The 12,053-nt window shown below is 37.9% G+C and overlaps 1 protein-coding gene across 10 annotated transcripts in view; it reads right to left on the reverse strand.

Moving 5' to 3' along the window:
- Positions 1–12,053, reverse strand: part of CALD1 (caldesmon 1) — a 207,728-nt gene that overhangs the window by 140,951 nt on the left and 54,724 nt on the right. The gene's annotated exons all lie outside the window — the stretch shown is intronic.

Here is a 12,053-nt window from a genome sequence, read left to right on the forward strand (position 1 = left end):
TTTTTATCTTAAAATTTGAGAATGAATAAAGGGAAACTGAAGGAAGAAAATGTTTTAAGTGGAAAACCTTTTTGGTGTATATCGTCTGTGTATGTCCATGAACTACCTTGTCAGTGAGATAAAGACAGAAAGACTTTCAAAAGAAAATATCACATGAATGGCAGGTTGACTAACAGTAGAGTTTTGTCTTCAGATAATCTCTTTCCTTTCTATTTTCAGATTTAGGGTCTAAGGGTCAGAGAGTTGCTAAAGCTCTTACTCCCTGTTTTAAGATCTTTCTCTCACATCAGTTACCTTGCAACTTCAATAGACGCCCGGGTGAACTATTCCTCACTTTAGCCCTTTAAGCCATAGCTTTTAATGCAGTGCCCGACACACACATGCTGGCTGCCCTGGCTCAGAAACAGTTGCCAAAGGTCTCTGCAGCAGGGAAAGCTGAGTCTAGACCGGAGGTAGTAAGGAAGGAAAAGGCCCAAGATGAAGGAAGACGGGAAGGGAGCTGGGCTCTGTTAGGCAAATGAGCCTGTCTTCCTCCCGAGTCCCCATCGCAGCCAGTGGCAAACAGCCAGGCACTAGTAATTGCTCCTTTGATTTAACCATCTCCTCAGGCATGGGGAGAAATGAGTTTTACGTGAAAACATTTACTATAGGAGAACCAAGGTATAATAAATAGAAAGAAGTAATTTCTTCTCTCTTGATCAGATTTCTAGTCCTCTAAGAATAGTGATTTTCTTAGAACTCTAAAGTCATTGAGTCGCATGAAAAACTGTAACTAGCATCTTTTTAGATTAAGCAAATAGAAAAACATTGCTAGCACATATTTACAGGAGATGGTTAATATCCTACGTTAAAATTTCTACTGCAAGTATTCTCAGAAAGATGGCATTTCCCAAATGGATACAAAGAGGCTGGTGGTGGGGGAAGAGGGGAGGGTGATGTAACTTATTTCAACAGAGAATCATTGCAAAGGTTAAATTAGAGATCCTTTATAAAAATAAATAATTGTAAATAGCTAACAAGAAGAGCTAGATTTTAATTAATTTAAAATTTTATCTTACATGGTTGAATTAGGGTATCTGATTTCAACAGTATCATTTTTATGAAACAATTCCTCAGTGACCTTTCCGTAATATGCTTTGATTTTGTTATGGAAATAATAGCATTGTTTGTTAAGTATTTTTCAGTGTCAGGCCCTGTGCTAAGCACATTGCACACATTATTTCTTTTCTTTTTTTTTTTTTTAATACTTTAAGAGTTCGGGGATACATATGCAGAACGTGCAGGTTTGTTACATAGGTATACACGTGCCGTGGTGGTTTGCTGCACCCATCAACCTGTCATCTATGTTAGGTATTTCTCCTAATGCTATCCCTCCCCTAGCACCCCCTCCACCCCTCTGGCAGGCCCCAGTGTGTGATGTTCTCCTCCCTGTGCCCATGAATTCTCATTGTTCAACTCCCACTTATGAGAGAAAACATGCGGTGTTTGGTTTTCTGTTCTTAAGTTTACTGAGAATGATGGTTTTCAGCTTCATCCATGTCCCTACAAAGGACATGAACTCATTTTTTTATGGCTGCATAGTATTCCATGGTATATATGTGTCACATTTTCTTTATCCAGTCAATCATTGATGGGCATTTAGGTTGGTTTCAAGTCTTTGCTATGGTGAACAGTGCTGCAATGGACATACGTTGCACACATTATTTCATTTGATGACTGTAATAACCTTGTAAGATAGATATTCTTATCTTAGAATAGGCATTGAGAAGTTTCTTGGCTTAAGTCATTTGCCTGAATTCACCCAGCTAGTGGTGAGGCCAGTATTCAAAGCCAGAGCCTGACCCACCATGCTGGGTGTATCTGGTCGATACAGGAGCACATTTGCTTGTCCATTGAGTGAGTCCTCTGCTCCAGGACAGGGCACATGATGATGCATGAGGACTCTGTTTCCATGGAGCTTACACTGTGCTGGAGTACAAACATGCATTTCTGATAGTGAGCAAATAAAGAATCAGCAGGAAGTGAACAGGGCCACTGAGGGTCCCTGGAGGTTGGATGGTGAGGAACAGTCTCTGAAAAGGAGACATCTAGACTAAAAATACATTTCTAGGAAGGAGTCCCCCATGTAAAGATCTGAGGAAAGCATGTTTCAGGCAGAGCCCTGGAGAAAGCCTGGTGTGAGGCTTTTCTGAGATGGCTGCATGCTCTGGGACCATTAAACTCTTCCAAGTTACTTGGGCCATGTGAGATTCAAGCTCATATATCTGTTTGTAGAATACACAATGCTGAAAGATGTGCTGGGCAGAGGGTCTTACCAAAAAATGATCCCCACAGGGCTGCCTTTGCTGGAAAGCATGAGAGTCTGTCCCTGCCCAGAGATGAAAGTGCCAGGGAAGCATATGGTCACCTTTGTTTGCAGTGCCCAGAGGATGGAGGTTCCTCACTCCCTTTTTCGCTTGGTAGACTTCAAGAGAGCTGTGTTCTACAGGCTTGCATGAGCTCCTTTCATACGTTAGAGGATAAGGCAGACCATTTCTTAATTACAGATGGAAAAATGAAAAGCTACAGGATATAACCCTTAAAATGGGAAAGGAATGGTGAGTAGCTATTTCAATAATAGTTGGCAGGAAGTCACATAATTTGTGGGGATGGAAATTAAAATATTTAAAAATAGATTGATGGGTTTTAGTCAGAATGAGCCAGTAATAATAAAAAATTATTAGTTGTCTCTGCTTTACATTTATATTGAGTATGGGAGCTATGAGTATGTTAGAAGGAAAGAAATATATGATACTAGAGAATTTGGGTCATTTAAATAAATACTAACAAGTGAATTGACCTTGAACAAGTAATTTAACCACTCAATTCCTTCATCTGTAACATGTAGCATTTGGAATAGATTTGTACTCCAATTCAGATGGTTTCTTTCTACCATCTTTCCATGAAAAAAAATGTGTTGTGTATGTGAACGACCTTGTTATAGTTTTGAATAAAACAATTTCAACCAAGTTTCCCCTTGTCAGCATCTAACAGGGTGCTCAGAGAAGAGTATTGTTTTCAAGTCCACCTACCCCTGCCCCTTCTCTATTATTTCTAAGAGATGAATGTATTTTATAGCTCTAAGGGAAATGATAATATATTACATAATAATATCTATAATTTATTAAATACCTACTATTTGCAAGGTACTTGATATCTGTTCTTTCATTTAGTCTTCACAAGAAAACTGTGAAACTAGTTGGTTTTTATTTTTCCCATTTGGAAGTAAGATTTATTGTCACATAGTTAATAAATGACCAAGTTGGAATTAAAACCCAGATTTGTTTTATTCTAAAGCTCCTTCCATGACTGGATACATGGGGCAGCCATAGCTGCCAACATTGACACTTTCTTTTACCTTTTTGAGTTCTATAAAACAGTTTTCTTTAAATGTGTTGGAGGAGATTGTTGATGAGTTTGTGGAATGTAGCTAGACTGACTTAAGTATCTGCCTAAATGGAATAGCTTGTGGCAGTCCAGCGCTTTCATTGAGAACAACTAGAAACTCTGGACAATGTTCCACAAAACCAAAATCAGTTTGGAGGTATCCCAGAGCTGCTGTGGTAACTGGGATTTGAGGGGCCAACATCTTGGACAGAAGGAAGGCCTGGAAAAGTAATCTCACATTCAGTGATTTCCCCCTCAAGGAATTTGGTGTACTTAAGATACAAGGAACAAGAGCACACAAGAGAGAAACTAAGTAGAACATTTCTGAGAAACAGAGCAGAGTCTTAGTAGTCTTGTGGAGCTGAGTAGAAAAAACTTTAAGTGCAAGACGGAAGGACCATTCTGGAGTGACAGAGCTGTGCTACATCTTATTCATGGTGGTTGTTATTTAACTATGTGCACTTGTTAATACTTGCAGAACTGTGCACTGAAAAGAGTAAATTACACTGTGATAAAGGGTCTTGGGAAACAACCTTAGTTAGGACCCTTGGATATTTCAGCCATGGAGAGGGAACAAACCAGAGGTTGAAGGAGACACGCAAAATGGAAGATGAATTGTAGATCAGCTCAGCCCCGTTTAACTGATGAGAACTTCCCCAACTCTATCAAACAACCAGAAGGTAAGACAATCCCTATGTGTAGGAAAGTAACATCACCCCGCACCTAAATGAATATCTATATGGAAAAGGAAAATCAAAACTTGACCTCTATTTAGCATCATTCCCCCCAAATTCTTTCAGACTGATTGTAGATCTAAATGTGAAAACTTACACATGTGCGCTTTCAGGAAAAAGAAAATTCTCTATGATTTTGGGTTAGGCAAGAATTTTATAAACATGACATAAAAATCATTAAGTATAAAAAAAACTCGTGTTGCATTAAAGCTAAAAGCCATAAAAAGAGTGAAGAGCCATGCCATAGATTGAGGAAATAATATTAACAATATATATGACAAAGAACTTGTATCCAGAATATGTAAAGAATTTCCACACATCAAAAAGACAGATGATCTAATAGAGAAATAAGTAATGATTTCAACAGGCATTTCACAAAAGAGGATATTTAAAATTGCTAACAACTAAAAAATAATTTCACTGGGTGTGGTGGTGCATGCCTATAGTTTCAGCTGCTTGGGAGGCTAAGGTGGGAGGATCTTTGCGCCAGGGAGGTCAAGCCACAGTAAGCCATGATCATGACACCGCACTCCAGCCTGGGTGACAGAGGGAGATCTTGTCTTAAAACAAAACCAAAAAGACAAAACGCCCAACAAGTATATGAAAAAGTGCTCAATCTCATTAATCATTAAAAAAATTCAAATTGAATCTGCAATGAACTAAAACTACATACCTAGAATAGCTAAAATTTAAAAGACAGATAAATCAAAATGTTGGTGAGCAACTGAAACTCTCATGCACTGCTATGGGAATATAAATTGGCAAAATCACTTGAGAAAAAGATTTGGCAGCATGTGCTAAAACTGAATATTTGTGTACCCTATGACCCAGAGATCTTGCTCATAGGCATATATACAGCAAAAATCCATGCATATATTCACCAGAAGACATGAACTTGAATGTTCCTAGTGGTACTATTAATAATAGCCACAAAACAGAAATAATCTCAATGTCTATCAACAGTAAAATGGATAAATTGTGGTAAGCAAACAATGAAACACTATATAGCAATTAGAATGATCTAAGTATTGCCCAGGCAATCAATCTCAGAATCATAATGTAAACAACACAACAAAAATTACTATATGATTTCATTAATATAAAAATTCAAACCCAGAAAAAAATGAACACGATGTTAGAAATCAGAATAATGGTGATCATGGAGCAGTGGCTGGGTGGGGGAAGGGTGTGACTCTGAAGGGACATTTGGGGGCTTCTGTTTTGTGATCTGGATGCTCACTACTCAGTTGCGTTCATTCTATGAAAGTCCATCCCACTGTACAATGATAAATTGTGCACTTCTCTATATGTTATACATCGTTAAAAAGATTATTTTTAGAACATGTGAATAGAAAAAGATGAAGCTTTAGACTGGAAAGATGACAACTCAAGGGAATTTATGAACTCAAAATATATAAAATCATGAAGGTTCAATATCTCTGGTCATATACTGGACCAGTAGGAAAATAAAATAATAAAAAGAAAGACAAACAATAAGAGAATACAAATCAACATACTCTGCAGGGGGAGAATTATGGTTGGGAAGGCTGGGATCAATTTGGCCAGTTATTTCTAAATTAAAAGTCAACACTGGATTATTTACCAATGACTTAGTGAACTTTCCATATATATTTTTTGGCTTACCATATCTTAGAAGGGAAATATTGAATGTTTTTGCAAGTGGCCCATACCAAGGCAATTCAAATACAGGACTACTTATCATCTTAAGAATGCCATGAAATTTTACCAGCCATCCAATGCCTTGCTTAGTATCCACTGTATCTCCTCCTCACTTTTAACCACCCACCTTCCCCAAATTATTTCTTGTAACTCTTTTGTGCTACAATCAAGTCCTTGAACAATGTTTCCTTTTTATTTCTTGAAATTGTATGTTTCCATTTCAGATTTTGCCTATGTATCTTGAATAAAATGCATCTACAGTATGCTTGTATTTTAGTGCATAGGTTTATGTCTGGGTGAGAATCTCTTGTTTTTACGAGACAGATTTTTTGTGTTATTAAGGAGTTATGCATATGGAAATGTATACAGATATTTGTATAAACAAGTAGGTAAGAGAGACAAGATGTATTAATATGATAATATGTTAGGAATTTAACTACCAAACAGGTTAAAGTGGGAAATTAAGGAAATTCTTCTTATACTTAAAGAAAAAGTCAATTATTCAGTGAAAGTCAGAATTCTGTGGCATTCTGTAGCAAACAGATTTACTGGATTGCAGAGAAAGCTTTAAATCATTCAGTTGGATTGAACATAGATCTTTCCCATTAAAACAGCATGGAATTATGGAAGAAGACTTGATTGTAAGGTCACATAGAACTCTACCCTTAATAACCTAAGAGAAGCTCTTTAACAAAGATACCTAACAGGTATCAGCTACTTCAATTTTAAAATGAAGATAGTAATAACTACCTTGAAGGGTTTTTTTCTTCTTCCATTGCACTTTGTTAACGCCTCTATGGTAGCATTGCATGAATATGGGCTTCCCGATGGTAAGGGGATGATCTTATTGATCACTCCATACTAAGTATTTACCATGTTCCCTGATATATATCATATGCTTCATAAAAGTCTGTTGTTGGCCAGGTGCAGTGGCTTATGCCTGTAATCCTAGCACTTCGGGAGGCTGAGGCGGGTGGATCATAAGGTCAGGAGTTCGAGACCAGCCTAACATGGTAAAACCCAGTTTCTACTAAAAATATAAAAATTAGCCAGACGTGGTGGTGCATGACTATAATCCCAGCTACTTGAGCAGCTGAGGCAGGAGAATTGCTTAAACTCGGGAGGCAGAGGTTACAGTGAGCCGAGATCACACCACTGTACTGGGCAACAGAGAAATTCTCCATCTCAGGAAAAAAAAAAAAAAAAAAAAGGAGAAATGCCTGATATAGGCAATGGGGGTGGGGGGTGATGGAGGCAGCAAACCACCATGGCATGTATGTACCAATGCAACAATTCTGCAGGATGCAGGATGTGCACATGTACCCCAGAGCCCAAAGTACAATGAAAAAAAATGTCTGTTGTTGAGTGATAATTGAGATAATATAAAAAGTGCCTAGTAGTTAACCTAGCATGCCATTGACCCTTCATGAATATTATCAGCTCCTTTCTTTGCCATCTTTGTTATTCTGCATCTGGAAAGTAGAATGGCTCAATTCTCAGTTTATTTCTGTACCATCAGGTGGCCAAGACTAGCAAGCTACCAGGGAAATTTTGCTGAGTTCTTCTTAAAATTTTATCAAGTACAAAGGATATAACTTAGATATATGTTTTCAGAGTAACCAATTTTGTAAAACTATGAAAAAAAAACCAGATCTTTCTCTGTTCTATAACAGTACAAAAGATGGGCTTTGATGATTAAAATGGTGTCTAATCACTGAAGCCTTTCTACTTTCTCTTGCACAATCATTTAATGAAGAGAAATCTGCGAGGCTATTTGCATCGGCCAAGATCTTTCAATTGTTAAGAGAAGAATGAGGATGGATTTTTCCAGGCTGGATGATTTCTGATTGGAGAAGCAATAAGAATGTATCCATGAAGGTCAGATGTTTATTTTTAAGTTTCATGAAAAGTTCTGTATTTGTCTGAAGAAAATAGGAAAGAGAAAGTCATTTGTGGTATTATGAAATTTCTAAACTTCTCATGGGAAAGTAGCTGACGTCAGTGTTTGATAAGTTTCCTGTGGCTACAGGCATAAAAGACACTGAGAAAAAATGTATCTTTCTCTTCACAGAGTCATGGTGTACCTGAAGTTTGAACTGGGTATAACTACCACACATCGCAAAAGACCTGGCGTAGATAATAAAAAGTTTGTGGAAAGGTAGTGGCGGTTGTTTCTCTTGCCTTCATCATCATAATCATCACCACTGCCACTACCACTGTCATTGTTTAATCAATGAGCACAGACTGTTTGTAAGGCGTGATGTTAAGTTACCTAGGTTTCTTCAAGTGATAAGAAATGGTGCACTTAATTTTTATGTATATTACATTTTCCAGTGGATGCGGTCTTCTGGTTCTTTTCTGCGTATGTGCCTGTGTATGGCTTCCTCAATAAATAGAACTTCCAAAGAGAAGCAACTACAAAGATTAGAACCCTCATGGTTGAGGAGGCCAAGCTAAAGAAACAGGACGGACATCTAAGCAAGGGTAAGAATTATATCATTTTATCTTTTTTTTTTTTTTTTTTTTTTTTTTTGAGATGAAGTCTCACTCTGTCGCCAGACCAGAATGCAGTGGCGTGATCTCAGCTCACTGCAACCTCTTCCTCCCAGGTTCAAGTGATTCTCCTGCTTCAGCCTACTGAGTAGCTGGGATTACAGGCACCCACCACCACACCCAGCTAATTTTTGTATTTTTAGTAGAGATGGGGTTTTACCATGTTGGCCAGGCTGGTCTCAAACTCCTACCTCAGGTGATCTGCCTGACTCAGCCTCCCAAATTTTTGGGATTACAGGTGTGAGCCACCTTGCCTGGCCTTATTTATCTTTTATCTGTAGAATTTAGCACAGCCTCAGGCATATAGGATAAATTTAATCATTTCCAGTTTGGCAAAACTGAATTTAACTGCATTAGACTCTCAGTTTTTGACAATCTTATCAATAAAGGCTATACTTAGACATTCACAAAGAGGCAGTGTCTCAAGTCAATACTTTCTAGTTGAGGCTACATGTCATCAAAGTGATCAGATTATCTATTATGCACTTAAGTCAACTCTGAAAAATTTAGGCACATTTTATTGATGTAATAAATAAATTTTCATGTTCCTATTTATAATATGTTCTTGTTTGTTTAAAGTACTCTTAAAGCTTTTTCTAATGTTAGTTTTGACTATTGACTGAAATTTAACTATCTAAAGACGGGGCCATATATTTCCTTTATGTCCAGTTGCTTAAGGTAAGCAAAAAACAAAGCAAAGTAATACCGTAAGTGGAATTATCCTGTTCCTCTTTCCCATGTTCCAACCAACTGGCATTGCCCACCTCTCCTCTCTGCCAAAGAGCTGTGTGCTAAGACCTAATCCAGAGCCTTGAGCTCAGTCAGTGGCAAGCATGAAACGCTGATAGAGAGGACCTGGGCAGCAGCAGGACACAGGGCTCGGGTCAGGATCTAGAATCACTTTGTCCTACCCTTGCAATCAAAAGCAGAACCATCAGTATGTGTAGGCTTGAAAAAATTCACTAGATGTCATTCCGCAGCATTTTAAAGAAAGGCAGGCAGTACTTTATCTCTGTGCCATTCAACTGAAAGAGTAACTAGTGAAGGCCGCAAGCCCCTAGATTAGATACAGAGGCCTTTGCACTAGAAAACTGGTAAAATATCACTCACTCTGTCTGTTCATCATCACCCAGATATCCATCTGTTAATGTCTAGGAAGCTGTGGACATCAGCAAACACAGCAAAATAACAATGCACAGGGGACCATTTTGTGCACAGGGCCCTGGGAAGGGCCAGTGGAATTCCTCTGATCAGTCTCCTTTTGACTTTTTCCCATAGACCTTGCTCCTGCACTGAAATGTCTGGAATGAAGTGGGTTGGTCACAGGGCAATTATGCTTCTATCATCAATCAGATCAGCCATTTGTGGGCTGATTTCCAAGTGCCTAGTGACATCACAAATAGGCTAAGAATACAAATACATGACACTTACAGTAAACAGGGCTTTCATATCCCTATTCTGAAATGATTTTCATAGCAACCCTGGAGGTCAGTAAGACAAGTATTATTGGCAACATTTTATAAATAAGACCTAGAAAGGCCTACAGAGGTTAAATGGTTTACCCAAAGCTTCTCGGCTAGTGATGGGAGGAGCTGGGTTCCCAAATCTGTTCTTTTTGTAGAACACCATTCTGCCACTGTTTGATTCGTTAACAACCAAGTTCATTTAGCAGCAGCTGGTTATTTTTTATTTTAGGACAAATCAATCCCTACACCTGTTTTTAGACATTGGAAGAATTCACTGCTTGATTTCTAACTGCTATCATGGCTAAACAGTTTTCAAATAATTATCTCAAGAGCTAATTCTGTGTGGCCCTTGCAATCTGGCCTGTCTTTGCGGTAATCACACAGCAGAGAGAGTATAACAAGCAACAAAGACTTCAGGCAATCATAATCTCAAAGCATTTGAACATCAAAATAGCTCTTCCATCAGTTATGGTGGCCCACCACAGCGGCTTTCTATGTTGAGTTCTGATCACAGCGTTGTTGCTACCCCAACATGTCGGGTAGCAATGTCGGGTAGAAATGTCAGGTTTCATGTGATTTACTTTTTAAAATATTAGGAAGGACTCAAAGTCATCCATATAAACTTGATGCTCATTCAGTCGGATTCTAGGCATCTTTCTTCAGTGGTAGAAAAAGGCCTATTTGTCTTCCTCTAAGTGGGTCTTTTTTGTGAATATCATTCCTCACATGGGGGAAAAGTTTAAGATTTGCTCTTTTACTATTCCAATCTCATAAGACAAAAGGTTAGGACCAGCTTGGGATTCTATTTCCAGTTATTACCTGGGAGTTGCTAAGGAGACAGCAGAGATGGAGAAAGACAAGATGCCTGCCCTCAGAGGGCTAACATTCTAGTGGGCAAATAAATATTAAATTATTTATGTCATATTCATTTCTGTATCCCCAGTGTCTAGCATAGCTCTGAACACATGGCAGTGTCTCAATAAATGGGTGTTAAGTGAATAAATAAGTGAGGTCTCCAGATGCTCAATCTCCTCCACTTCTAAATCTTGATGAAAACATCATTCTCCAGTGCCCTTCTTCCCAGGGGCAGACTGAAAACTGATACAAGATGGATAATGAGAATCTCACTGAAGAGTAGTACTGATGTTTTTGTTGATGGTAATGTTGACAGTACCAAACTTCAGTCTTACATGGTCACAAAGTTAAACCCAAGCTGCTATCTTTTTTAAAATGTGGAATTTTAAAATTTTAAAACCAGATGGAGGATGAAGTGCAGATATAGATGGGTTAATGAAACCCATTTCCACATTAGTATAATATTTTATATTGAACATCCTATAATGTTTATCTCCAAAGGATAGTATTTTTAAACAGCAAAGCTCCCATTCATATGCCCAAAAAAAACCCCCCAAAACAGAAGTTTCACTGAGTTCAACACTTATAGCTAAGTGGATTGAATTAAGTTAAAAATATAAATTAATTCAATAAAAATTGAACTGTTGGGGAGATCTCCGTCTCTGTTGAAATGGCAATTCTGGCATTAAGCAGGTACAATTATAGGCTAAATAGAGCTGATATGTGTAAGTGTAAAACATGTCTTGCAGTTTCATCAGGAAAAGTTCTAAAACATACTTTCCAGAGACAAGACAATAATTCTTATATATCTGACACATAAAGATGTGATTGTGACAAATTACTTCTAAAGGATATAACTGTGAATAACTTAAAATAACTAAGCTTACATACAAACACCACTCCAGAACCTTGAGCAGAGATACAAATACATTATGTGGAATACACTAGAAGAGTGAGGAGGAGGAAACAAAAAAAGGAAAAACCTTAAACTTAGCCAGAATTTAAATGATATTGAGACTGCACAGATACTTAGGTTGTTTTGCAAGTATATTTCTCCCGCTGTCTGTCTTCCTTAATTTCCTGATATGGCTCAAAAGAAAAACCTCAGAAATGAAAATCAAAACTGTCCTTATTATGTTCTCAGGCTGTGTGAGCCCAAACAAGGGAAATCCGGGAGTGTGGGAACTTGATCATAAGATCCATGAATGAGCAATCACATTTTCACACCACTTTATACACCACAGTATCTCAGGCAGTTCTTCACAATTATTCATTGCGGGGTCTCAAGACTGCTTTTATTTCTATTTCACTCTATTGAAAAAGGTTTCAAATTGTTACA

This window comes from Sapajus apella, unplaced genomic scaffold (assembly GCF_009761245.1).
Source record: "Sapajus apella isolate SASKATOON/1434 unplaced genomic scaffold, GSC_monkey_1.0 scaffold7, whole genome shotgun sequence".
In the NCBI taxonomy this organism is placed as follows: Eukaryota; Metazoa; Chordata; class Mammalia; order Primates; family Cebidae; genus Sapajus; species Sapajus apella.